The 26,457-nt window shown below is 41.4% G+C and overlaps 1 long non-coding RNA gene across 4 annotated transcripts; it reads left to right on the top strand.

The window, feature by feature from the left end:
- Positions 1–640: 640 nt before the first annotated feature.
- Positions 641–24,961, top strand: LOC142360882 (uncharacterized). Of its 4 annotated transcripts, none has more exons than XR_012763498.1 (4): positions 641–1,392; positions 2,799–2,931; positions 3,123–3,318; positions 24,820–24,961. It is a non-coding gene; the product is annotated as an uncharacterized LOC142360882 (long non-coding RNA). The 4 variants fall into 4 exon arrangements; XR_012763495.1 differs by lacking the exon at positions 24,820–24,961 and adding an exon at positions 21,468–22,475; XR_012763497.1 differs by lacking the exon at positions 24,820–24,961 and adding an exon at positions 13,095–14,112.
- The last annotated feature ends 1,496 nt before the right edge of the window (positions 24,962–26,457 follow it).

Here is a 26,457-nt window from a genome sequence, read left to right as displayed (position 1 = left end):
CAGCAGAGAAAGGATGGCCCAACCGAGTGCTGGTCATGTCATTATAGTTCTTAAGGGAGGCGGGTACAGCTTAAGCTTTGCCTTCTTCACTGACACAGCACAGCAGGAAGGCAGCGGGCTCGCTCAAGTCACCAGCCAGCCAGCTTCCACGATGCCTCCTGCTGACCAGTCCACGAAGAAATAGCTATCTATCTGCCAAACAAGCCGTTTGTTTTATTTTAGAGCCCCAGTGCTTCCAGCCCTTCCTGCCCAGCAGCTGCAGCAGACTCCGTTGCTGCTCGGTGCCTGGCCTGGGAAGAGATCGCTCACTGGCCCACGAACGTGGTTCTCCATAATTGGCTTGCAGGGAATGCTGTGCGAGAGGATCTGACTTTATTTAATTGTTTGTTTTATTAAAGTTTGTTTATTAAAGTAAATATCTGTTCACAATAGAAACATGTTTTTTGAAGCCCGCGAATTGCCAAGCGAGCAGGTTAGAGTGCTGGCCAGGTTATTGCTTCCCCAGGATCAGCAGTAGACACACAGCTCTGCAGGCCCTGTGGGCAGTGTCCCGGTGGCTCCCCTCTTCCCTCTTCCAGCTGAGCTCTGACGGATCTTTTGTCGTGATGGCTCTCCGCGTCTCTACATGTGGGGCGGTGAGATGGAAGTCGCTCTGCATGTGGCGTTTCCAAAAAAACCCAAAGCTTAGAGCTATATTGCAGGTTGCAAGGGCTTCAAAGCTAGCTTTGAACAAGCCAATGTGAGTACCTCTGGCAGTCTGGCTGGTGAAATAGAGGGATCTGGATGTGCTCATTTATGGCATTGAAAAGTATGGTTGTTTGCACTTGGATTACTTCTCTGCAATGGTAAATTAGTGCAGAAAGCCAAGTCGGCCTCTAGTACCCAAGGCGGTTTAGCCAGCTTTGCAGCATACATGTACCCAGTCAGTTGTGTTCATTAATTAAAAAGTTTTCAAACTGCCAGTGTTGCCTGTAAATTAAAAATATGCTTGTCATATTGAGTTCCTGTACCATTCTCCCATCAGTTGACAGGAGAACATGACGCCTGCAGCTGTCATGAAAAGTGTGGGCAACAGCCCTAGTAGCCCTTTCTAGTGTGTGCCTGGTAATTTATGCAATCAGAACATAAGCTGTAATATGTCGTATTGCCTATCTGGGCCATGAGATGGCTCATCTTGTGAACCAGGAAAGATGAATTTTAAAACCCAGATAATCTTGTTTAGAATTTATGGGTTTTAGAACTGGAGCATCTCATCGATGTATAATTATGTGTTTGTATCTTGCAGTTTCTCTGCATGGAGCGTAACACAAGGCTTTCTTAGCAAACCGTTCAGGACACGGGAATTGTGGGGATGAGGAAATGGCGTGGGAACTTACTTACACTTACTTACCAGTGAGTCAAAGACTGGAATTCCCTCTATAACCAGTAAAACTGTCTGGCAAGTTACGTGCTCAGAGCTGCAGTGGTTTGGCTTTGTTGAAACACTTCTCAGTGAGACTGGTGTTACTCAGTCTCATGTCTAGGACTGGCTTTGGACAGCTGAGTGAAACAAATCTTCCTAGGGAGAAGCATGAACTGAAGGTGTGAGATTAAAACAAAATATCCTTGACTGGCCTGGGGAGAGAGTAGCAGAGTGGTGATTTTTAAATCCTGCCTGTGAGATCAGTGTTGTAAACCTCGAGCAATGTGTAGTTAGGTTTGTGTCTACAGGGGTGAGTGTGTGTAGCTGCCAGTGTCCTTGTAGCCATAGCAAGGATTTCTGGCTAGTTCGTGACTTGGCTCAGTCTTGAAGCGGTTCTTTCTTCTGTAGCTATCTCTGTTCCACCCTTGCTGGAAACCCAGACTTGGCTCCTCACTGTGATCCAGTAACCCAGCTGGAAGAACTGAGATTTCTGAGGGGAGGATTTAGGATGGGCTTCTCTACTTAGGAGGATTCGTCGGTGTCCTGTTGCTCGTTGTCCCGGTGCTGCAGGTTGCTGTGCTGCAGAAACGTTCTTGCAGGGCTCTTCCACTGGCAATCCTCAGACTGCAAGCGGGGGTCCCTGCCGATGGCAGCCAGGGACTTCGCAGTGCCCGGGGCTCAGGTGTTTCCCCTCAGCCGTTGGTGTTGCCGGTGCGGAGAGAATTCCTCACGCCTTCTGTGGCGGACGTGTTTTGGAACAGTAAAGATGCACAAGGTAAACAGGATGGGTTGCTATGCAATTGCAACTCTGTGTTGGGTGATTGTCACCACATCAGCTGGCCCAGAATGGCCAGTGGCTGAAGACTGCTCTCTGTCACCACCCGCCCTTTGCCACCCATGCGTTTCTGGCTCGCCTTCTCCTATCTTGCTTCCAGTCTGCCTGCGTGGAAAAAAACATCTAGTTGAAGAGACCTGCAGTACTGGTTATTTGATGCAGATTTTGCTAAAATGCACTGACACGTACATATAATTCTGGCTGGTGGTAGCTGTGCATGAATAAACATCACTACCCGTGGCTGTGATGTGGTATCAAGCTACTGGAGATGCAAAGCATGCTTTTTAATAGCTGTGTATGGTGAAATGGTTATAAATGCACGACTACTCAGTGTAGACAGGGTCTGATATATCACTCATTTGTACATTTGTAATTAATTGTAGGAACAAGATTGTTCTTTGCGTGTGTTCTTTCTTTACTGCCAAGCACGACAGAGAGCTATAATGATCTTATACCTTAAGCTTGAAATAAAATATTGTTGGTAACCTAGCAAAGAAATTTCTTAATTAAGTTTGCTACACAAAATCCCATAATGCTTTCTAAGATTTTTTTTTTCCCTAGGACTCACTCCTTAATGACTTTTACCTCTGAATATAATCAAAAATAAAATTTCTGATGTTTAAGAAACATTTCTGCATATTTTTTCCATCTGGATATAATGGAGCATAATTTAAGACTACGAGCAGAGGAAGGGGTAAATGATGCATGTAATGATTGTTTTAACATTTACAAGAAAATAATTTATTTAAATTGGATTAAGCCTTAATATTATCACACTTTTCTACCTGATTTAACATGGGGGGAGGGTGGGGGAAGGGGGAGAAGGCGATTTCATGGTAATGTGTTTTAAGTATTTAATATTTTCTTTTCTTTCTGATCATCCAGGCATCCTGCCCCACAGCCGTGTAAATTTTCCTACATACAAATGTTCATTGCCATCTTTTACGTTCCTCTGATGACAGTGAAGAGGTCATGCTAAATCAAACTGATGGAGAACCTGGACATCATCTTTAAACCAAGATACCCAAATTAATTCTACCAAAACAAGAAGTGGAGAATCAGCAAAGAGTAATTTGCTTTTGTATGTTACTGCTTTTAAGTACTCCATTCATCATGTTGGTATTTCTGGTATAGGTATTCAGAGTGAGCCAAAGAAATAAGTACCTGCTTAGCACATGAGACCTCAGCAGCTTGTGGCTTTTATCTGTCCCCAGCAGTTTTCCTAGCAGCCTAATTATTTCTGCTGAGGATGGGTCTCCGAGTCCATGTCCAAACTTTATCATCTTCATCTAATTCTTTTCCTCGCTCCAGGAGAGGAATCAAGTGGGATAAATTCTATATCCGTGTGCTCCTCCAGCTTTGAGTCTACTGATTGAAGCGTTTTGTTTATAATAGATGCTGTTTTGATGAGAAAAAAACCCCTCCTACAGCCAAAGAAGCTCCATTAGTGGCAGAACCAGCAAAGCCTGGTTTTCCATAGGTTGGTGTCTCATGGTTTCATAGTGAATTACAATTGTCTCTTTTTTCCTACAGTGGGGTCATTTGTTAGGTGTCTCTCCCATGTGGTTTCTTTAATGTTTCAGAAGGTTTAAATTCACGGTACAGCTTTTTTTTCAGTCAGGACACTTTTAGAATCTCTTTCTTCTCCTAGCTATTTATTTTTTACAAAGAATGCATGAATTTGAGACCTCTCTAACTCTACTGCGTTTTGTTGAAATAGAAGCAAATTACCTGGAAACTCAGTGTGTGACTACACAAACTTCAGTGCCCTAGCAAACCAAGAAAAATGGTAGTATCTTGCTAATTACATTGCCTGGTTTGTGTCTGTATTTAACTTCTTACCTTCTGGGAGAAGCACGTATGGATTACTAGTTAGTCCTGTTTATCCAGTAGAGGTACTGTCATCAGTGGAGGATGTTCCGGCTTTATGAAGCATCAAAGAACGATTGTGTAAATTCTTATTAAAATGACAAATTTCCTTCCTTTCCCATTTCCATTAAAGTCAATTGTAAGTCGCTCATCACCTTCAAGAGGAGCTAGATTTGCTTTTACGACTGTAATCAGTGCTCAGAGTTTGGGGCTGGCTTATTGTCACCAACATACTGTTAATCACTGCCATGTAAACCAGAAAAGATTTCTTCCCAATTCCAGTTTCAGTTCACAAAGCTGGGGAGGTGGGGTGTGTAAATCTCATATTTGTAAATTGAGCAATTTACCTCTGTGTATTATAGTGATATAATACACATGGAATTCCTTGATGCCTTTTTTCTGTAATAGATTCACTTTTAAAACTTAATTAAAAGTACACTTCAAATAAATGGAAGGTTAAATTCTAAGCACATACTTAGTGTGTGCATAAGCTTCTGTTTACTTAGGAAGTATAATATCAGTAGAGTACTTCTCATTCTAAAGTTTATGAATTTCTTTCTTCTCTTCCTTAATTCTTGGAGGTGTCAGTACTGAGGAAGATGAATCATTTATTAGTGGGAGGCCTGACACATGATGAAATCACTATCTGACACTTCAGTGACTTCCAGTGTTGTTCTGTGAACATTCAGCAAAGCACAGATGATGTGATGTTGCAGTTCTGTGGGCAGTGTTTTCTTCTTCTTTTTTTTTTTTTTTTGCAAATGGATGAAATGCTTTATCATCATAGTGTGTGAGAACTTCCCCATTTGGTATGAATAGCCTTTGCCTATTATTAAGAGTGATTCAGAAGCTGTGATGCAGGGAAAAAATAGAACACATCTGCAACTGGCAGAGAAGATCTTTATATTTCTCCTGAGAATCAGTGAAAAAACAGAACTCAATCCACTTTTTTTTTTTTTTTTTTTTTTTTTTTTTGTAAGAAGGGGAAACAGACTCTTGGCCGCAGCAGTGTTAATACAGTTTGGAGCATTCCCCTCATGACAGAGCATGCAAATCTCCATTATGTTTCAAATGAAGTGCACCTAAGGGGCAGTTCTGTGCTGGCCACTGGATTACCCCCCTGAACAGGGCAGTGGTCTCAACCCAAAGATATTTAGGGTATAAATTGGCATCTCACAGTAAAGCAATTGGCAGTAGACAACTGGCTGTTTGATAATAAGCTGAACAGTTTTACTTATGTAAAAAAAAAAGACATAGTTGTTTTAGTTCTAGTATCTTCACTCCAGTAAGCAGTTCTGCAAGCACATAGGTTAGACTTTTTGCTTTACTGAACTTAGCCCTGACTACATCTTTCTCTCTTCCTCCTCCCTCCCTTCCTAGTATAAAAGTTTTCTGTTTGCTCCCCTCCCGCCCCCAGCAAACATTGCAGTAATTTCAGGCTATTAAGGTATTTTCCTGCCTCACACAATCTGACATCTAAGCAATGTTACTCCCGCTCTTTTCCCAAGCCGCGTCACTCAACCATTCAGACATGCTGCTGTAAGTGAAATGGGACAGGCTGGGAACTTGTAGGTATAGACTTGCCTCAAAGTATAAAGTCTGGCGTCTATGAGGTGGCTTCACAGTTTTCTTCTGGCTTAACTGGTTTCTCCCTTTGTTTCCTCAGAAGCTCAAGTGCTTTTACCAGCGAATCCCATCTTTCCTCACTCTCTCCTTGAATTTAAGATTTTTTTCTCTCTTGATTGCTTTATGTAGTCCTCATCGTTGTGCTGTCTGAGCACCTCCAGTTCCTAGTGTGTCTGTCATCATGGTACTTTGCAGAATGTGCTCTTCACAGACGTATGTGGGTCCAGCAGAACTAAATACTTGTGAAACTGAGGTGATGAGGGAAGACTGTGGAAGAGCTGGCAATTAAACTCACCCTTCAAGTAAAGATGCAAGGTGTGTCTTGTGGGATATTCTCCCTCTCTAGTGGCTAATTTGGGTATCCTTGATTTTACCCTCCAGAGTATGGCTCTAAACTATTCCACAGCTACTACTGGAAAGAAGCAGGTGACCTCTGGAGGTAGTAAAACTGTCTTAATTACATTTGCTGTTTGGTATTGTGTGTTCCTCCCCATCTCTGTGCCAGCACGCACGCATCCGGCATCTCTTTACATTCAAATCATGTGTCACATAGGGGTTGGATCCTGGTAGTTCATCACAGCTTCCCAGAGTGCCCTGGCTGTTGTGGGATGCTTGGGAGCTTGGCCTTGCCTCTGAGAGGGAGCTTACCCTAGCCTGTCCTGCCACAAGAATGCAGAAGCTCCCTGTAGGCTTCTCGGATCGCATGAGGCCATTTCCACAAAACCCTGTGTGCACGTGAGTCTGAGGAGAGGGCTACTGATAGCGAGGTGAGGCTGCCTCCCCCTTCTGATCTGATGAGGAAGCTCTTTTTAGACCACTCCCAAATTTAAGCCAGGCAGAAAAAGCTCCATCAGCACAAGCAGTTTAAATAGCAGGCGTTGGCTAGCCCAGCCTGGAGTGCGGTTCCAGGATGGTTTAAGCTGATCCAAACCAGAGCTGCTGCAGCCTGGCTTTGCATCGTGTGTATCCCCACCCCACCTCTTGCACCAGTGCTGGTGCTGGTTTGACTCCACAGCGAGCTGAACTGGCAGGGAAGCGTTATGATTTTTTGAGTCAGTTCTGTCTTTGCTGAACCAGTTCAGTGTGGGACCAGACAAGCATCCTTGCTGGCATGGGAAAGGACAGCAGCTGGGGATGGAGGGACTGCGGCAGCCCCAGCTTACATCAGATTAGACTGTCTCATTTGGAGAACGCACATGAGCATCTCTGGGTGATTTGAGGGGACAATAACCCCAGGCAGGAGGAGGGGCATTGTGAGAGTAGTCTCTCCCAGTAGTGCAGCTGATCCAGAGAGAGTATTTGTCTACAGTCTTAAATAAATTATAGAAGAACTCTCTGAACACATTTAAAAGATCTAAAAGTTTGCTGTCAGTGTTCTGTAAAACAAGTTAATTCAACACAGGCTTAAAAGATGTTTCTTTTGCTTCCATCCCTCCCCCAACAGCCTGCTCCATCCTCTTTTTGCAAGCCATAAGATATCCTCCCGCCCTGGCCCTCTTAGGTCATGGCAATGATGGGCACCCTGCCAAATGAGGCTGATCTTATAAGCTGCTCCTGCCCTGGTTGTTGCTGGGACTGTTTGCATGATGTTTAATTCACTTCTGTGATGCCCTCATTTTTTTTTTCCTGGCCAAGCTTGAAGTGGGTGTATGTTTAGCTGTGAACTAAACTGCTGCAAATTCATGGTCTATTAGCACCTTTCCAAAGCTCCCCTCTCTGTTCTCGGAAGAATTAGAACACAGCTATTAAAAAATAAAAATAAAAAAAAATCACTCAAGGCTATTGCACGGCGTCATTATTTTGGGCTTTGTTTTTAAAATTATTGCCAAGATAGGTTTTTTTGTGTGCTTGCTTGCTTTCCCCATACTGTATTTAGATTTGAAAACAACAGCATCAGTAATAAGATACTGATGAACCTAAGGTAGATGTGACAGCGTAGTGTGGATAGAGCATATACAATTTGTCAAAGCAGACGAAATAACCCCACCTTGGGCAATTTTCAAAAGAAATACACTACAGTACTTGTCAGGTCTGGGTGACTACTCTGTAAACAGATTACCTGCGTATAAGGCAGTTACACACTAAAAGAAAAGGGAGAGGCAGGGCAAAAACACTACTCTTGCAGAGTCCTAGAAAAAGCCAAGATCTCAGATAGAAAAATGCTAAAATAAAAATCACTCTGATTCAGGGATAACGACATTCATGTGTAAGCTATCCACACATTTGATTTGTATTTCTATTCTGATAAGTGATGTTGTAATTTTTATTAGTATCTTTTGGAGAATATATCTGCTATCATCGGTAGGGCTACAAAATTAGGCTAGAAATAGACTCTTTTTCATTAATGCATTACTAGAAATTTCAGAATTACTGCCACAGCTGGGATACACACTTTGGCAGGAGTATCCTGCAGTATGAAGTGACTAAGAACTTCAGAATCAAAATCAAAAGCGTGAGTTACCACGCAGTATCACTGTAGGTATGATTTTTATGTTAAATATTTATATTATGTTTTTTCAAGATAGATCCATGAACCTCTTAATTTGTCTTTCATTAAAACGAGTAATGAAGGAATGATAGAGAGCAAGAGAATTGTGCTAAGATTCCACAGTGCTTACCCATATGTATATGTATTTTTTTTCCCTAGGATGTGAAAAAGAAAACAATGGCTTTCATAATATACTCTTACAAAAGCACTGTGACAGCTTTCAACACAACTTCTGTGTGTTCCTAGTACCAATTTACACACTTTTGTATACAGATCTATGAAAATCACATCCTAGATATCAAAGGGGGCAGGTGGAATCAAAATTGTTAAAATCATAGCCAAGGCATGCAGTAAACTGTAAACCACTGTTTGTTTACCTCTGCGATCTTAAGTGGTTTTCTTTCTTGGCTGCTTCACTGGTAGTTCCCAGGTGCATGGGTGTGCTTAGATCATGAGTCCACCACCTCCGTCATTTGCACTGTAGGAGTCTGGCTTTTGACTACTGAAGTGTGGGAATAATACAGGAACACCTTATGTTGCCCTAGATTTTGTATGTTAATTCTAGGAATATGTTGTTTTAGCTTGATTGAGGCCTCCTGGAAAAGAAGCCCATCCATACGGCCAAACCTCCCCCAAAAAAAGGCATAGGAAAGGGTGGCTTAAGATAAGGCATTCATTTGTCACTTGAGAGTTGTTAACACAACGGCAGCAAGCTTGGCCATGAGCACCTTGCCTTTGTCTCCTGCTGAGCCTTTGGGACTCCCTTAGCCAGAGGGATAAAAGCCCAGGAACTCACAAAAACAATTGAATTTGGCAGGATTGGAAGTGTTCCCTTTCACAACATGAACAAGGTTCAGGAGTATGCTCTGGGTATATGAGGAAGTTCGGCAGTACCGGTTGGCCATCAAGGGATTTTACAGAGAGAGGGGTTTGTGTAGGCTATAAATTTAAAATGTCGTTTGTGTAATTTCCAATTGTTGCAGTCATTGAAGCTTTTCTTTTAAGAAGGCTGTGCATCGGTATATACTATAACTGAGCAAAGAAAAAGGAAAAGCTTGACTTTGGGAAAGGTTTTCATTTTGAGTTGAGGAAAAACGCACTATGCGATATCTTTGTCTATTGTATATTCTATAACGCCACACCTGCTAAATACGGAACCATTTCCACACCTGGCATGCCTCATAGTTTTAATAAATTAAATACAGCCTCCAGTTACTCACCTAGCAAAATGGTGTGGAGCCAGAAGAACCAGGAAGCCTGGCATTCTTAGTCTCTGGCTAGAGTGTTTTGATGGGAAAGAATTGTTAGAAAATTTCTACCAGTGCTTCTGGTTACAGAATCCAGAAACAGAACTGTAGGCTGACCAGTCAAGTTTGATCTGCAGGACAAGAATGGCTAGTCCATGGACCTTTCTGTATGTTACTTTTTGATGAGTGAAAGCTGAGAATTGAACGGAAAGCAGACGTGTCATCCAGCAATTCTAATCAAAGTATTTTTCTTTTAATAAATAAAATAACATTCTAGTATATTCCAAAAGACTTTCATTCACCTTTTCGTGGATGTACCTGCTTCTGAAAAGATGCATACCTTTTTCCCTGCTTATAATCAATTTCTGAAGTATAATTCCGTATTACGGTATGCAGAAGTATATAGAGAATTTTAGAAATTAATAAAAGAAATTCCCATCACTTTTGATCAGACTTACAGAGGAGCTTTTTTTTCCTTAAAAGGCTTCTTATGTTTGCAATCTGAAAGTCATGGTTCAGGGAAAGGTGTAGAGGCTCATGTTACAAAGCATCTCCTTTTTGCTGAGCAGTGTTAGCAGACCTTTTTGCTACCCACTGCAAACTGACTACAGGAATTCTCTACTGTGTTCCCGTCTTCCCACATTGTGATCTCTGCCTTCTTTACTGTCAGTGCATCTAGAAATTTCTAGCAGGTCAATAATGACTGAAAGTGAACGTCCCTTAGGTCAAAATGAGGAGTCGCTGCCATGAAACACTGGCTTTTCTTTGTAAGACAAAAGCAAATACGATTCTTTCTAAACAAAGTAACTTCCAGTTGCCAAAGAGGGGTTCTTCCATCTCCACCACAATGTTGAAACATGCTATTAAAAACAAAGAGATGTGGTTGATATCACTGGAAAATATTCATACAGACAGAGATAGGTGAGATTGAAAAGAGTCAAAGTCTTTCAGTTTAGGTTCTGCAAGCTGTTCATGGCCATAAATGCGCTGTTTATTCCAGAAGGATACAGAGAAAATCTGCCCTGTGAGACTTCCTCCATAGTGGGCAAAAGACATTTCTGAGAACCCTTTAGAAAGCTTAGGATGAATGGCACATAGCATACGCATAATGTGCTACAGGAAGGCAACGAGAAAGGTCAGGGCATAACTAAGTTTCTTCAGTAGCCAAAGTCCAATAACATTCTCCAGATGGCTGCAGACAGCAGACTGTTCCGTGCTACAAGGAAAGAAAAATGGGGGCACGGGTAGTGGCAGTTTAAAGTAAGGGATAGTTTGTTGGTGATCCCAAGATTATCATAGAATCATAGAAAGTTTTGGGTCGGAAGGGACCCCTAGAGGTCATCTAGTCCACCCCCCCCGCAGCGAGCAGGGACACCACTCACTAGATCAGGTTGCTCAGAGCCCCGTCCAACCTGGTCTTGAATGTTTCCAGGGATGGGGCCTCCACTACCTTTCTGGGAAACTTGTTCCAGTGTTTCACTACCCTCATTGTAAAGAGTTTCTTCCTTATATCCAGCCTAAACCTACCCTGTTTTAGTTTAAAACCATTACCCCTCGTCCTGTCACTGCTGTCTCTACTAAAAAGATTGTCCCCATCTTTCCTATAGGCTCCCTTTAAGTACTGACAGGCTGCAATCAGGTGTCCCCGCAGCCTTCTCTTCTCCAGGCTGAACAAGCCCAACTCTCTCAGCCTGTCCTCATGGGAGAGGTGCTCCAGCCCTCAGATCATTTTTGTAGTCCTCCTTTGGACCCGCTCCAACAATTCCATGTCCTTCTTGTGGAACTTATGCAAACACTCTCTTAAACCAAGTTCTTTTTTCTGTGCCTGCATCTTCATTGGCCTGGACAACGTTGCACCCCTTTTTTGATGGGGGTAGTGGAAACTATATTTCTGGAAAAAGTTCATCTGTGATCAGATTTGCTGATGCCAATGCCTGTGTGAGGATGGCAGTGTATGCAATAACAACCATTCTGGAAAACGAGGAGGAGATACCAGAGAGATACACAGACAAGAAGAGATTCTTGTTCTAAAAGACAACGTTTTATGCACAAGGACTAAATAAATGACAAGATGCAAAGCCTAAGCACAAAGCCACTCTTGTCACATTAAATTAAGTTGATTTTCATTTAGTGTCTTCAATCTAGCTATTGCTGGGCTCCATACAGAATGCAGGCAGGATCTGGAATGTTGATCAAGTGCGAGGATAATGGCCACCAGTTTAAATGCCATAGTTCAAATAATTGTCAATGAAACGCCCTATGTCTAAGACCTTCTGCCATGGTGATTAGCAGTTGTCTGGTTTTTGCTGTTTGAAATGTTTCTGTCCAAATTAATGACAGATAATTGTTTGTGGTCACACGATTAGAGTCACGATTTACCAGCAATATGTTGGTATCAAGAAAAAGTGCAAGGTGATCTGACTGCTCTTGAATGAAAGTACTCTGGAAAACTGGGATGCTCTTTAAGTTCCTAAGATCTTTTTAATGAATGACAACAGCATTTCTAACAGAACTTTAATTCCAGAAGGCATCAACACTTGCACAACCTTATTGACAAATACAAGGATTCTGTTAATTCTCAGTGCCAGTGGCTTCAATGCATTTTCCTTGGGGAAAAAATCAGCTCCAGGATTAAATGAATTTGCCTCCCAGACAATAAAATAGTTCAGTCCAGGGCCTGGCTAACACAATTCTATATAGCAATTTACAGTCTGTTGAATGTTAGGCTGTAAATTCGTGAAGAACTAGGAAGCGATTGGCTTGTAAACCTTGATAAAACAATAAACCCTGGCTTTGTGCTAATGAGAGTTTAAAATTCTGCCCAGCTAAACTTAGGACATGCCTAAATGGGGAGACTACTGACACAGCTATTATGGAACAAACTGCTGCACAAAACAGTCTCCTGTACGAATGCTTTATTTGAGAATAAAGATTATGTTGAAGTCATATAATAGTTACTCTGTTTTATGAAGTGAGTAGTGATTCCAGAATAAACACACTTTCAGAGAAACTGTAGAAGCCTGTATGGTGAAGAACTTGGTAATGTCCATCAGAGAACAGGTTATACCCTGTGAGAAAGCTTAACCAGAGTTCAAGCTTTCAGTAATGCATAATGTAAATCGGGTTAAAACAAAACCCAACATCAACACTAAAACAGGTGTAGTGAAAAGTTGTCTTTATTTTGCACGATTTTTAGCAAGATAATTCCATGTATACTTCCCAATATTGTTTAATGGGAGTTTCCTGTGTGCATCAAAGGAAGAATATCGCTTTAAATGCTTGCGATTGATTTGCACTCAGAAGTCCAATGGACTACTTTGGTGTGAGTTCTTCTGCTGATCAATGAGAGTATCAAGTTAATAAATAATTCACTTCACAAAACTGTGTTGAGATAATGTTAAAGGTTTGCAAAAATCCTGTAAAGGAAAGGTTTCTCACCTTCTTAACTAACTACTTGGAGGCAGGTTGAAGTTGGTGAAAGTGGAGTTCCAGAAACATTGCTGAGTCATCTTAAACAAAGGTTACACACTTATTCCCTGTCTTGCCTTCCCAGTGAGGTAGGTGAGTAGGCGTTAATAGCTGGAATATCACCTTGTAGATTTTTTTTCTCCTTTTTTTTCTTTTCAGAATTGGAAGAATGAGGTTGGAAGTGATCTCTAACAGTCATCTTGTCTAAACCACCTGTTCAAGCAGAGTCACCTAAAGCAGGTTGCCCAGGACTGTGTCCAGATGGCTTTTAATCTTCTTTACCCTGGAGATAGATACATAACTGGCACTGATCTTCTGGCAAGAAAACTTTAACATATCAATCTTTGAAGATTATGTCCACTGCTCTCATTTTACCTGAAGAGTGTTGCACAGATTTTCAGAGTATACTTTTTCATAATACTCTTTTGGCCTCCCAGGCTCTGGCTCTTACAGGTCTTGGCAGAAGGGTCTGTGCTGTCACATCTGAGTACAGTTTTGGGGCCTACATTCACATTGTTAATAACTTCACATTTTGCTCGCTGATTGTCTCTCCATTCACAGACTCCAGAAGGAAATGGAGTGGGGAGTTAACCTGGATGCATTTTACCTCTTAACAAAAATATCCTTGGGGATTCATCAGAGCACCAACGTGCTTAAATCGTGTATTTTTCCTGTGTTCCTTTTAGTATATTATGACCTTTGGAGAGCCAAACACTCTTCTGAAAACCAAACACTTTGAAAGAACAAGCCATCGTTTGCGAGTGTGATCTTAACAAAGACTTTCCAACTGAACTAGTTATAACTTTAATGCCTGAAGTCTGTATGCAGGGGATTAAGAATTTACACCTTTATAGTTTGATAAATGTATATATAAAATCTATTTAAACTCTCCAGAGATAGAAAGAGAAAAAGATAAAATCCTGCTAACCTATCTAGGAGACTTAACTGTGCTGCGTCACCTAAACCACTCTAGTCTTGGACAACCACCTAAATGGCATGTAAATAACTGTCACCTCAGGACCTGTAGCAAGGCTCAGTGCTTTGTATTTGACTTACTAGAAGATTTTAGTGACTCGTATGAAGTCACAGGACAGAGCCACAGATATATAGTTACACATTCAGAAGAGTCTGTTAAAGGCCTTTTTAGCTTTGCTGTGAATTTACAGTTTGAGAATTTCCAAGAGAGTGTATTTTCTGAGACAAATTTCATTGCCTTAGGATAACTTTAATTTTTTTTTTCTTTAATGTGATTTGTCATGGTAGAACCTAGACATTTTCCATGTGGGCTTAGTCTGTGCTTTCTCTGGCCTGCAAGGAATTAGTTTTAATTAATATGACTGTCAAATGCATTGTTGAAATAGTCGTTGTGGCAGGCACGCCTTTGTGTTAACAGTTGGGTTAAACAGCCCCTTTATCAGAGCTATTAGCACCTAATATTACTGTCTGATTAAAGATCATTCAGCGGATTATCCAGTCCCAATGCTTCCACAGACCCCCAGACAGGTGCTTAAATAAGAAATTATGTTAAGTAAATTAGCACTAGTATTGCATCGTTCATGGCTTTGTCTTGGCTGCAGAAAAGGAAAAAGTTATTGGGCTGTTTGGGTATTTTTTTTGTCCCTTTTAAGTAGCAGGTTAACTTGTACAATCCCTGTAGATTTACATTGCAAAAAAGACAAGATCAGCACGAAAGCTTTTGTCCTACTGTTGACCTGACCTTCCTGTCTCATCAGAGAGTACTCTGCCTTTCCTCCACCCCCGCTGGTTAGGAGGATAGGTGTGCTTTTACACTCAAAACGTTACATTGCTGCTTTTTTTGACAGTGGAAGCAGCATGTAACGTAGACAGTTTATCCTGTGTCTCTAGAATTGCATTTTGTTTTAAATTCTTGCGTTTAGGCTGGGCTCATAGGTAAACTGGAAACGCGTAACTTAAGAAGGCAGGAAATCCCCCAAGAGTTCGCAGAGCATGGCTTAGCTGACAGTTCAGTTCACTTTTTAGTGGGTGAAATGAAGCCTTGACATTAATGAGCAGAAGCCCCCTGGCTTCAGTGGAATTTTGTATCTTTATACCAGTCAGATTTCTGGCTCAGTTGTGTCGGATGGCAATTTATAGTACTTTTCATGTCCCACTGAAAAGCTGTGTGTCCTGCGTAGCCTGGGGACTGTTTCTGACAACAAGGCTGCAGAGCAGAAAATCGTGGGCTGATGACAGACAAGATCCCAAAGTTTTTGTGTGCCTTGAAACAGGAGCAGTGTCTCTTGTCCCTGTTGATTTCTGCTAACTTTGAAAGAGCCAAGAGTTTAACACAAGTAGCTGGACTGAGAACTAGCCCATAGGTAGGGCTAGTATTACCGTAAGAACTATCTGAGCAGTACTCGTTGTAGGATAAGGATTTTTTTGGGGTGTCTATGAAAGAAACATAATAAAATAAGCACTACCTATTGTTGAAGTGTTCCTCTTTGTTTGCTGCTCTCTTTGGAGAGGATGTAAAATTCGGACGTGTGCTACCTGATGTTGCTTAATAACGTGTACTAAAGAAAAATATCAGACTGTGTCTGGTTAGATGGAGTCGAGGGTCTAAGATGCCTAGGGATGCTGACAAAAAAAAAGGAGCTGATCTGGAGCCTCTAGTTCAGTCTTGCTCTGAATAGACTGCCTCTTAGGTTAGAAAGTGGTGACATGTAAAGAGAGTTTTAGAGATGCAGCACGACATTATGAGACAAACCTCGTCTCCCCCCACCACCAAACCCCTGCAGCATCACACTCTGTAAAAGATGCCTTAGATTTATCAATAGACCTTTCTTTGTTCAACTGCGCTGCTATTCCTTTTGGGAAAAATTGGATTTTCATCAAAGACACAGAAGACTATAAAATTGGAAGCAGATGTGACGTTGGATTGGATAGCTCTATGGCTGTTTCGCTTGTGGAAGCACGTTTGAACAAACCCAGCCTTATGTGCTGCTTGCTGTCTTACCCCATGTAACTCTCTTGCCTGCCTTTTACATTTTCCAGAGAACCAGGAGGTACAGTGTGACTAACTGATCTAAATGTAAACTTCTTCCCTGTCACGACATCTATCTCTTGATTTTCCAACTGTTCCTGTATTCTTTGGAAGATATGTTTAAACAATAACCTCAATATTTTGCATTGTTAACAAAATTAAAAAAAAACCCAACAACAAACAGGCAGTGCTCTGCACGTGGAGGCTGAATTTGGTCATAGTTACTAGCACTTTTGCTGGCCTGGATGAAGTTTATACCTGGCCCACGTATGATATGTTAATTTATTGGCATGTTTTAATTAGTTGAAAACAAGCGTAGATCTCATTTGCTTAGAGAAAGGTCTGTCTTCTGGCATATTGATGGTATTATTAATGTAATTGATGGAGGGAGGAGTATGATTTTAAAGATTTTATTTTTTGGTGCATTTTTATTCAGTGTCTTCTGTGCCACATGCAATATGCTGCAACGAAAAGAGGAGCCAAGCAACAGGATTTACGTTGTTGTTTATCTGTTGGTGATGTTTCCTCAGTTCTGATTTACAGCAGAACGGAGCGCGGGCCCAGTGAAGTACGGTTTTAAGTCCACAGCTTGCCCAGAATTCATGAGGGCTTACCCAGCTTGATCTAAGACTTTGTAATGCTTAGCTCTGCAGTTTGTACCTGCTGTATGTGGACATGCAGTCTCTTAGGAGGTAATTTTTTCCCAGGGCAGAGCTAGTACCTGATGAAGAGAGTCGCTGGTGCTATTGCCTTCTCTCTCGAGGGCGGCGTGGCAGCTGCTCTGTTGTGAGCCTTTGATGCTCTGTTGGGAGCCTTCGATGCACTGATAACCTGGCGCAGAAACGCGATGCTCTCACAGGACCGAGGGAATAGCCACGAGCCTGGAGGACCGGTCTATGTCACTGAAGGATTAGCACAGGGCAGGTTCTGCACTGTGGTGCTCCAAGGATCGATATTTTGGCTCATACTTTCACTTTGGCCTCCCATTACACAGCTGTCCATGCTTTTATCCTAGGTCTTCTCCCTGCACTGCCCACTTACATGCTCCCTCCTAACTGTCCCCCAACTCATCAAAGACCTGCTCAACCCCCTCCTCAATCCACCTATCCTCTGTGCGCTGTGCGTGCCCCTTCTGTCTCATTTATGAGCTCCAGTTCTTCCACGGGTTCAGGCTCATTTTGGCTGGCTTGTCTTCTTGATTTCCTCACTCCTGGTGCTAAGCAGAGTTGATGAGACAGGAAGAAAGAAAGTGGCAGGGACTGCTAAATCTGAACATCTCTCCTGCTAAGCTTGGAGCAGCACTGAAGTTATTTTAAACAAGAGAAGTAACTAACATGCCTTTTTTAATGGTAAAATGGCCTGTCAGAGATATTCAGACCATGAGATTTAACTATGGAAAATCACAGGTGGGAGAGTGAAATGGCAAGTTTTCGACAAAAAAGTTACTTAAGGTGTTCCTTATGCAAATGCAAATCAATACTTTTCTGGAATAGGTGCACATGAAATGTGATTGTTCTGTGAAAAGTAGTTGTGTCAAACCAGGAGATCAGAATTCAGCCACTGCAATGCAAAAGGGAAGAGATCCAATTCAACCCATGATGAAGCTACTTGGATTAGGCTGAGCCCACCATTGAAAAGCGTATACTTCATGCCATAAGATCTTCCTGACTGTGAGGTCGCTTTTTGAATCTCCACAGCTCACCATACATGATGCTGCACAGATTAACTGTGGATTGAAGTGGTCCTCCCCAAAATTTTGTAGAACAGATCAGGATCCAGATTCTGTTATTAACATCACCTGCAGTTTCTGTCTCATAAAACAGATAAAAAAATTGGGGTGTAGATATACTTTTCCAGAAGTACAGGGTTACTCTGAGTCTCTGAGTCTCTTCTGAATGATTAACAGTTAATCACTGTTTTTTTACAAGTCTCAGTGTATTCACCGTATGCCAGGTGTCGCAAGAGCAGGAGAACAAGTGCCAATTTGAAACTGGCTGAACAGCTTCTCACTGGCATCTCCACTCAGTAGTAGGAGTTTTGAGAAGGAACTGCTTGGGTTTAACCTTCCTAGCATGGATAAGATACTGTCATCTTCTTGAGTATAATTATCTTTCCTCCCCTGCTATCTCATCCTTTCTATTTTTCCCAGTAGGAGGATCAAAAGAAAGTTAGTTAACTGCAGCATTCATCAGATAATCCAAAGGAGACATTAATCTGGAAGACAATATTACCAAATAATTAATTCATGGGCTAATTCCATCCTTATTTATCTGATTTTCTTGTGATCATAAGTGTAGGTTTCTTAGCCTAAATCCCAGTACAAAGGACTCTTTGCTTGAGGAGAGTGGTCCTGGAGGGGAGCAAAGAGAAAGGAAGGTAATGCCTGTCTTCTTCAGGACACTTACTAGCTACTGGTAAGTTTTAAGGGAAATTATTATTCTTGGCACTGAGATAATACTCAGTGAGTTGCTGAAAAGCTGAAAAAACAGCAAGCAGAAAACTATCCTAATTTTGTATGTACAATGCGTAGTTCCTTAGGAAGGATTGCGCTGAGGCTTACTTCTTTGTTCTGGAATTAATAAATTTGTGTTCTATTTCTCATGTCATCTCCACCTTTTGGTTATTCCAGGTGACTGCTGACAGGTCACTAGCAAAGCAAATCTGTCTTTTCATCAGTGCATTTTCCCCTGTGCTGCTCTGACAGTACCGGTGCTATCAGTGGGTATGTACCAGATGCAAACAGACCACATAGGGGAGAATCACCCCTGAAAGAAGTCAGTCCATGAGCAGTGGGGCTGATAAAACATGATTTCAATTGGCTTGGTGTCCTTCGTCCCTTCCCCTTCATGGTGCACTACATTGACCTTCCTCCTTTTCTTTTACAGTGTGCTGTTCTGTAAAAAGCAGCGTGCACGCTGCCCAGCCCAGCGCTGTGCGTGCCCAGTACTAGCTGGGCAATTGGTTGCTGCCAGCTGCAGCAGCTGAGCTCTGCTGGCTTTTCCCTCAGAGTAGCCACTAACTTGGGCTGGCCAACAGCTCAGAAAGTTTTCTGAGAGGGAGGTTGGGGGAGAGGGAGGGAGTAGCAAGGGGTAAACAGATGGAAAGAGGCAGATAGCATAATCATTTAAGCCTCATTAGGTACAAAACTAAGCTGAAAATGGCTGCCCATGATTACCATTGATGAAAGCTTATCTAGAATGCAGCAATGAGATGGAAAAGGTGCGATGGCACCAGCCATGCATTTGGGCTGTGCGCCAGTGGCCTCTCCCTCCCACCTCCACGCTCTAATTACAGTTCCAGTAACTTTCAGGATCTTTTTGTCAACAACCATAGTCGCCAACTGAGCTGGGCTTGCCATCCAAAGTCCGTTTAATTCCTTGCAAGAGGTGGAAATAGATGTGTGTTGAATATTAGCTCTCTTCCTGCATCTTTACAAATGTGGGCATCATATGCTTTCCCTGGAAATGCTTCTTTCGTTCAGCCTCCCACAGGTTACCCACCCTATCTGGGAGATTACGTGAGGTTACAAGAAGAGATGACATAATAGTTGTACTTTGGTAGCCAGTTTCCGAACATTTTGCAGCTGATAGTTTTATCTTAAAAAATATAGTGTATTTTTTTATTAGAAATTATATGTCTCATTTTGTATGTGGTATCTAAATGCTCTAGATAGGCATAGATACACATATTGGAGTTTATGACAATTCAAGTAGATGCATGCTGGAGGCTGTGGTATGGATTAGATGTCTTGAAAGGGAATGGTGCCTGATCACCCATGAGGATTTTAGCCCAGAATTACATTTTATTTACATTTTGTTGTGGTCTGTATTGAAATCTAAGTTGTGATACACTGTGCAGTACAATGGAGGGTGCTGAGCAAACAAACAAGGAGAAATTTCCTTCTGAAAGAGGGCAACGTTTTAAAATTTGTGCCTAAGATTAGGCCGATAAGCCATACTCCCTGGGCAGCTGAGCACCCACCAGTCACTTCAAGTCAATTGGACCCACAGATGCTGCTCCCAGAGCAAAGCTGACCAACAGCAGTTACTGGTGTGAAACTAACCTTAAACACCTACGTTTGAAAATGCTTATTAACATTTTTATCCTTTAGTTGGATGTTATTTTAGTTCAATATATTGATCACAGATTTGGGAGTTTTGCAGAGATGCTTAAAGAAGCTTATTTAAACATTTATTTAGGTTCAAAGAAGTGGATTCAAAATGGTGTGGTGGTTTCTGTGTAGAGACGTGTCAAATGAAATACTGTATGTTTGCAAGCGTGAGTCAAATCCCTAGTGACCTTTAGCTCATGTAAGGCTGCTATCCAAGTGTCTCTGCTTAAGAGAACTCACCATTTAAACGTCCATTTAAAAACTGATTTGGTTGAATGATACTGTTCATCTTGTCTGAGGCCCAACATGTCCTAGAGGAGAGTGAAAGGGTGTTTCCCTTCTAAGTGTTGTCAAACGAGAAAGAATGATTGTTCCTCAGGTTTGCATATGTCAGTGTAATAGAAGCTTAGTCATGCAAATCCTTATTACTTGGCAGTTCTGCAGCAGGGAAAAACAGAGTGTTACCGTATTTTATCAGTGTTTGTAGTTAAAAGTATGCCTTTCGTTGTTCTTTTTAAGAACAGATGTCAAGACAATCTTGAAAACGTAAATAAGTGCTGAAAAATATTTTTCTGATTTAACAAAGGGGGAAACCACCCCCTAGCTAGTTGAGCATGTTGATCTTCATTTCCATAAGAAGACAGGAACTGTTTATATGCTTCCTTCCACTTCCATGGGGGGAAATAAAACAATTATTCACTTAGCGACAGATTTTATTTTACTATTATATAATGATTCTGCTAAGTGCAGTAGTATACTACGAAGTTTCAGATCATCAAGGATTTCTTAGCACTTTATGGGACTACAGTAAATTGTCGTATGTTGAGTAAATGAACTGTGATAGAGCAATGATTTACTCAGGTAGTCCATAGACAGGCATGAGAACCAAGCTGGAGACGAGTTGGCTTTAGAAACATTAGCAAAGTAAGACAAAGGGGAATTCAGATGTCAGTCACATTTTAAGGTGCTCTTTACTATGGCACAGAGCCAAGTTTATCAGGGACAAGGCCTTTTCCTTTCTTGTCTTCTCCTTTATGGAATAGTGTCAACCATGAAAAGACGTGTCTGGTGATCACTGTTGGCCGTATCAGGACAGATCTAGCCATGACCCACCAGGGCAAAAACTGGCTGGGTCATAGTCAGGTATTTCTTCCAAGCTAGCTAGAAGTGGTTTGTCTGCAACTGAAATTTTCCTTTCTGGCTTCTTTATGATGTAATAATTACCCGACTTACTGGTTTGTATGTAGGAATGTCGAGAAGGGAGTTTAGATGCCCATTTTGCTTCTGCACTGTATTCAGGTACTCTGCTGAGGTTGTGAATGCTGATTACATGGTATAAATCATTTGATGTCTGTTTGTTTCAGATTATCAGAGGAATGAATGAGACCTCTTAACACAGCCTCGTTCTTTTCTGTAGGTATGCAGAGGGTTGTTGCGCTGCCCACCTCATCTGGATTACCAGCACACTCCTCATAGGAGATATTAATTCTAGGCGAGGCAATGAAGGCCACCTATAGTTAACTTGCTGGATACTTTTCATCACAAGACCCGGTTTTCAGTTGCTTATAAATTGGTCAAATGTATATTATTTGGACTGAAAATGTACAGAATGGGAGACTGCATCTGGCTGGATATCTAAAGCTTCAGAAAAAATGGCCTATTTCTTTTTTTTGTTCCTGAGGACAAGTTTAAGAGGAATGTGTTGCTTTTTCACTTGTCTTAAAAACAGATGTATCTATCCATTTTGTTGAGAAGCTCCAATGATTTGAAGAAAGAATTCAGTAATTGAGAGGTAGAAGCAATGTGTCCCAATGCTGCTAGAGTCCAGCCTTTACAATTGTCCTGGTGCACATACAAGAACTCAAGGACTGTTAAAAGACAGAAGGGATGAGGTGGAAAGCAAATTATTTGTGGAGATTTAAGTGAACCTACTTAGTAACTGCTGTTTTCCAGGTTATGGGTATATGATCTCTTCACCTGTGGAAATGGGGGGAGGCTTATGCCTTCACAAGTTCACATGGGTTTTGTGAGGATGCATTTCTTGTGTGCAAAGCACTCGAGCGATTCAGGGGTAGCATGACAGAAAAGTCAACAGACATTCATAATTCTGTCTTCACAGCAAGTCTTCAATACAGGTCGGTAAACAAGATCTGGTGCCTCACAGAGAGGAAGAAGAATGAAAACAAAATGTTGAACATCTATGTGTGTAAGAATTAGCATCTACTCTGTCCACCGAATGAGGAAATGGCTTTAGGAAAGAACAATCATGTCATCCGTAGTCCTGCATGCAACTTGTACGCCAAGGGGCCTGAAAAGCAGTTGTCTGGGAAATCTGGGAAGGTTCTAAGTTTTGAGTGATTGACTTTGTATCTGTAATGTTCTTTTAATACGATTTTTGACATACAATTTGCTATCTGGTATTATCTGTCGCTCAAGCAGTAGAGGAGGTAGACAAATGTATGCAAATAAAGTTATTCTACACTGAAGGAAAGAAACAGCAAATTCTTTTCTTAAACCCTCGGATAACTTCCTGTTTTGTCTGCAAAATAACATTTTTCCTTGGAGAGGAAAAAGGTGTTAGACGTAGCAATTTCACTTGGATAGAAACGTCATCACATAAATAGCCTGCTGTGAGTGACATTTTAGGCAGCTCAATCAATATCCTGCCAGGAGTAAAACCAGAAAAAATCCCTCAAAAAACAGTTGTAAATTCAATGCATGCCTTAATTGGAGATAAAGTGGAATTTACTCGTAGGTACATATTACTTATAAAAGAGTGAGAAAATAAACCTTGCATTATTCTAAAGTTATAACCATTCATATACTAATGCTAATTATCTGTTGATGAAATATTTGTATGATGCATTTTCTTTTTTTTTTTTTAACCTGCCAAGGAATAATGGATCTATATTCTTAATGACAATTATCATACTCAAAGACATACCACTTTTCACTCAGGTTTCAAAGAAGTCTGCAAAAGTTTCACTATTTTGCAGATGGGAAGATAGCAGAGAAAGGCGAGGAGCTCGTCTAGAGCATCACAGCATGTTATGGTACTGTGTTCTCCCCGTAGCCTGGTGCCTCCCAACATCAGAGCTGCATTTTGTGCATGTTGTGTCCTTAGATGTGTCACACGGGTCTGCAGGATGCCCTTGCACAGTGAAATCACACGGTTTTTGATTGCTGTTTCTAAGACCATGAGCTTGGTGGAGAAGTGATTTGAAAGCTAATCAAAGCAAAAAGTTAGAGTTGAAACAGGACCTTAGTTCGCTAGCACATTTAACACAATTGTCAGTGTTTAATTAGGAGGCATTTAAGGCTAAACATTCAAGCCTGACATTTGGGATTTGATGTCCGGTGCTACACAGAAAGGTGAGAAAAGCCTCCGCCCTGACAAGAAGCTGTGAGAACTTGCAATAACAGGGGAAATTTAAAGGTACAGCCAGGCACGAACTCGTCCAGCAGCTGCCCTAGTTAGCTTAAACTGTCTAAATCGCAACACCACTCACTTCAAGTGGCTTCAGGAGTGTTTCTGTAAGCAAGCTCTGCCAGCAAATGTGAGAGAGCAGTAACCTCTGCAAAGAAGTGATGATCACCAGCTGGGGCTATAACCTTCCACTGGCATGTCTGCATCCAGCAGGGAACATCTGTCCATAGCCTAACTTCCAGAATTTACAGAACAAAGGTATAGTTTGTTTAACAAAACTGCTCGTATTAGCTAAATAATGGAATGGGCTTTGATTCTGCCTTTGCCAGAACCACCCAACTTTTACTTTCCTTACTTAATTAGCATTAATTTATTCAGAAGGCTCAAAGTTTTGTTTTTCATTTTGTTTGTTTTTTTGTTTGTGTAAGTAAAGGGAACAGAGTTTATATCATGTAAGGCTCACTTAGCTTAGAAGAAAACTTTTATGTTACTCAGATTTCTTTTTTTTCATCAAACTGCCTAAGGGTCAAAATATTTAATGATAAAATTCTCCCAAAGCATGTCATGATTTATTTGGTATAATTTAGATATGTCAAGCAGATGGGAGTACACACTGCTCCCATGAAGTGTTTGAGGTTTAAACACATGCTCTTGAAAAATGAGCAGTGGTAGAGAAAGTTGCTTCCTACATTTCAGGTCTTACTGGGTAGTGGTATCCGTTAGTTTCTTTACTGCCAAAATGGCATCATGAACTTCAGGTAGACAGATTGCTCCCTCGATTTAAGAATGACCAAACAACACCCAACTTCAGTGTGTCAAGGTTTTCTGTGTCAGTAATTTGAATTCAGATACTGTTTTGTACTTGTTTTCACAAAGAAATAGAAACCAAGTTTGGAAAGTTACGGCAGATGATCCATTAAAATTATTTCCTTCTTCCCCCCCCGAGAGTTCTTCTAGCCGTATTCGTGTCTGTGAAATTACAGCACCTGCCACAGGAGTATAAGGTCAAGTTGAGTGTTGACTCCTATACTTACTTCTTCTAGGCATTCCTTGGTTAAATCATGCATTATTTCACCTTAGAATAAACCAATACTGAACAATCCTTGAAATAGCCCGAACCTTGGGTAAGAGCGTTTTGTTATACAAAAGGAGACAGGCAGAAGAGCCCTTGTAAATATATCATCTACCACCAGAGCTCAAATATGTAATTTGACAGTAGGTTTTTGTGGACAAGAGGAATGAAAGTTATTTTAAACTTCTCTCTCTTTTCCTCCTACCTTTGAGGTTATAGCTGTAATGAAATACCCCAAAAGTAATATATTCCTCTCTGCTCTTCTTTCAGTATGAGTCTCCACAGCGATAAACAACATCTCTTGTGGAAAAAAGAGTATCTATCTGAAAACTGTTCTGAGTACTGCAGATGGTGAAATAAGAATGAAAGTAAGTGAAATACTATAAATGGTGTCTACCAAGAAAGCTCCCATGGAACTGCTGAGTGAGGATCGCTGACACTCGGAGTCACGTAATTATGAAACTTAGTGAAGATGAGCTATTGGGAGGTCTCTAATTAAATCGTGCAGCGAGCGCCGACAGATCATGCTTCCTACGTGGGCCACTATGGGGTGTTACGTCAGAGAAGTTGGTGTGTTGTGCTTCCATTGAAATGACTGAGAAAAGATACAGACCGGTAAAAACACATGGAAAGTTTTTTGGAGTGGGTCTTTTTGTGTGTGATCTATCCGACTCTAGGTTACTCAGCACAGTCGTGAAGGAAAACAAAGGTTTTGTATTATCTGGAAAACTGAGAGGTGGGTAGATACCCCCTAGACAGGGGTTTCATCACAGTTTCCATTTGCCTTGATTCTGCCATGCTGAAGATGATAAAATTAGCACCTTGTCCTAACTGCTTTGCATAGAAATGAGAGTGAAAAAAGTATAATTTATTATTTATAACTTACCATTTTTTAAAAATCTCCTTTTGCACTTGGGGCAGTAAGTTGTGTTGGCTCATGGAAGAATGCTCTCTCTATTTACTTTGCAAGTAGCTGTTCTTTTAGAAATATATTTTTTATACAGAAAAGTGTTAGTGGCTGCCATCAGGTGGTTGTTACCTCTGTAAAAAGTCTTGGATCTGGCTAGAGATGTTAAATGTGCTAAAGAGCTTTCCTTCAGGCTAAATGATAGGAATATTTAAATGTGTTTTTGGCTGCTTGTAGGAAGGCAGTAACCAAGCCAAGCAAAGGCTGTGCAGAATTAGGCTGCGCAGTCTCAGAGGCCGGTTCCAAATGCAGCAGAAGAAATGCCAGGTGAGAAGCTGCGAGCGTGGCTGAGGAGAAAGCAGAGAGTCAAGGCCCTTTGGGGCTTACGACTGACGGGCTGGGGAGGTTTGGGCATGCTGAGCAACGAAAGTGGTTGTTATTCTTTGCTTTTTTACTTTGTGTGATTATATACTTTGCGAACAGCAGCCTGCTTATATCATCAGCTGCTTCTTTCTCGGGTAAAGAGAGAAAGATGGCTAGCGCTGCACATACAGCTGTGCGGGACACATATCTGGGTGTCGGGTCACGGCAAGAAGCAGTAATAAAATATTCTGCTTCTGAAAGAATGTGTGATACAACGGCCGGAGAAGCAACACTAATAACTTTCTTATCCTTGGCACAGAAGTGAAAATTATGTAGGCCAGTCTTCACTCTTTAAAGAAGCAGTTGAACACTGCTTTAAAGAAAGCGTATCTGTTACTTAGCAAAAGTACCAGACAGCTTGAAGATAAGGTGTGTGGAGAATGCAGCAGTATTTACACTTCTGAAGACTGTCCAACCAGGTGAGATATCCCTTCACATTGGTGCGATTCTTTCCAGGTACTTACCTGAGAAGTACTTTGTGCAGTAATACAGCCCAATAACTCAGCTGCAAACGGGACCTGTTGAAAATGCGTGATCTGGCAAAGTTCTGCGTGGGTGCACTCAAAAGTTGATAGCTT

The sequence above is a fragment of the Opisthocomus hoazin genome, chromosome 3, assembly GCF_030867145.1.
Source record: "Opisthocomus hoazin isolate bOpiHoa1 chromosome 3, bOpiHoa1.hap1, whole genome shotgun sequence".
Taxonomy (NCBI): Eukaryota; Metazoa; Chordata; class Aves; order Opisthocomiformes; family Opisthocomidae; genus Opisthocomus; species Opisthocomus hoazin.
The sequence above is the reverse complement of the archived record's forward strand: the minus strand, read 5'-3'. Positions and strand labels throughout refer to the sequence as shown.